The 2,012-nt window shown below is 40.6% G+C and overlaps 1 long non-coding RNA gene across 2 annotated transcripts; it reads left to right on the plus strand.

Annotated features, from left to right (window-relative positions):
- Positions 1 to 8: 8 nt before the first annotated feature.
- On the plus strand, positions 9 to 1,663 carry LOC112495322. Of its 2 annotated transcripts, none has more exons than XR_003061722.1 (3): positions 9 to 156; positions 305 to 738; positions 813 to 1,663. It is a non-coding gene; the product is annotated as an uncharacterized LOC112495322 (long non-coding RNA). The 2 variants fall into 2 exon arrangements; XR_003061723.1 differs by having other exon boundaries at positions 305 to 698.
- Positions 1,664 to 2,012: the final 349 nt, after the last annotated feature.

Consider the following 2,012-nt stretch of genomic DNA (forward strand, 5'->3'; position numbering starts at 1 on the left):
CTAGCTGCGCTTAAAGGAAGCATTACGCGAGAGCAGACATGCAAGATGGTAGTGGCTGGATAGATAAAGGTACTAAGGACTATTATTAGATGTATATAGCACCAGAAAGCCCAACCCTGATCAACCTTCTTCAGGAACATCCTATACAGAGTACAGGTACCCCTCTTCTTGTATTTTATTCCCGGTTACCCCTCTTCATTTTTGATCGTTCTATCCCTGCTGTGCAATACTGATCAATTGAACTTCCCATACCGATATCTACTTGCGTGCATGCATGTCCAACGGTAGAACGCTTATTCCACAGAAGTGAGAAGATGCAGAAGAAGAAGATGAAAAAGGAGGAACAATAAAAAAGAAGTAAAATAAGAGAAGATGAGAAAATATAAAAATGTCAAGCATCCCTGGCAGCTGTTAGAGAATCTTTACGTTCACGAAGGTATCGCCATGTTTCGCCTAGCAATTTACGACTTCGCTCGTACCAACTTCTCTCGGGCTGTTCTCTCCCTCCACGAACTCTCCTACACTCGTAACTCGTATATCGCACCAAGCTACAGGTGCTTTATGCTTTATGCTTTATCGTTTATCACCCATTCGCTGCTTGGGACATTGATGTATGTTATCGCCGAGTAAAAGAAAAGACTATGAGAATATAAAGCACAAGGCATTTTTAAGGAACAAGAAGAAGAAAGGATTTCAAGGTTAGCCTTACAGATCTCTAAAAGTGGATATTATCCCTAGGTACATTTAAAATCCTAAGAATGGATAAACTGGTAAAAGTAGCATAAAAGTCATTGCTGTCCTTATGCTTACAGACTGCAATGGCTGAACTCTCAAGGACTTGAAGGTTAATCCAGTCGTTGCTTGGTACTACTGGTGGTAGCAACAGCAGCAGCAACAGCAGCAGCAACTGCAGCAGCGCAGCAGTTATGGCGATGCTGATGGTATTGCTGCTTACTTTTTGGAATATCTTGAAGCCAGGGAGAAAATCGATGCTACCGTCGGCGCTCACCTACCGTGGCATAATCGCCATGCGGATTTCTGAAGCGTCTCAGGATCCAGCCTCTCGAGTTCACCTTCAGCCACTTTAATTGGCGAGTGCATTTGCGATTCTGGTTGCTTGCTCCCCCGCGTTTCATCCTTGATATGCACTGGTGCATCCCACGTAGAGCTCGATATTTTTGATATTTACATTATACGGATACTCTACGTCTTTTATTGCCTGTGGACCAAACCCCAGGCGAAATCTCTAACGAATCTTTTATTTACGGCAAACAATTGGAAGAAGTCGTGTGTAATATAACACTATTCTTCTATTAACCATTAATGGTAAAACACAGTAACAGAGAAAACACTACTAGAATAAGAGCTTTGAACAATTTGAGCGATAACGTATAATCAATGATATGCGGATGTACAATAAAAAGAATTTAATATAGATTAATGCCGTTTAAGACCAATTACTAAATTTCGCTAACGCACGCACCTTATGTATAAAAATATATTAACATAGAGAATCGTTGTGACAATTTTTTGTATTTACGTGATCGAGATAACCAGCCGTAGCCAGGAAGCTTCCAATATACAGCACCTCGTGTGTTTCCAGTATGCAATTTGCTTCTAATAAAAATCCAAGCCGAATAAAAGACTCCTACGTTGACCACGGGACAATGGCCCAAATACCTAAGAGAGTGATGGAAAAACAAATCTAATAAAATAACGTCCATATAAGCGATTTCTATATTTTTTACTATAAATACCTGCTGCTTCCGTATTCACTGCCTACAGGCAAATGGGAAGAGCAAGACTTTTCCCTTCGCGAAGCTACGAAAATTTACACTAAGTAGTCTTTTATTGCCTGTGGACCAAACCCTAGGCGAAATCTCTAACGAATCTTTTATTTACGGCAAACAATTGGAAGAAGTCGTGACTCTAAATTTTAATGAACGCTCGGAGTTTGTTATTGCCTTGTTAAACGGGTTGCCATTCGTCAGGCGTAATACCATTTCTTTTCT

The sequence above is a fragment of the Cephus cinctus genome, unplaced genomic scaffold (assembly GCF_000341935.2).
Source record: "Cephus cinctus unplaced genomic scaffold, Ccin1 Ccin1_scaffold2280, whole genome shotgun sequence".
Taxonomy (NCBI): domain Eukaryota; kingdom Metazoa; phylum Arthropoda; class Insecta; order Hymenoptera; family Cephidae; genus Cephus; species Cephus cinctus.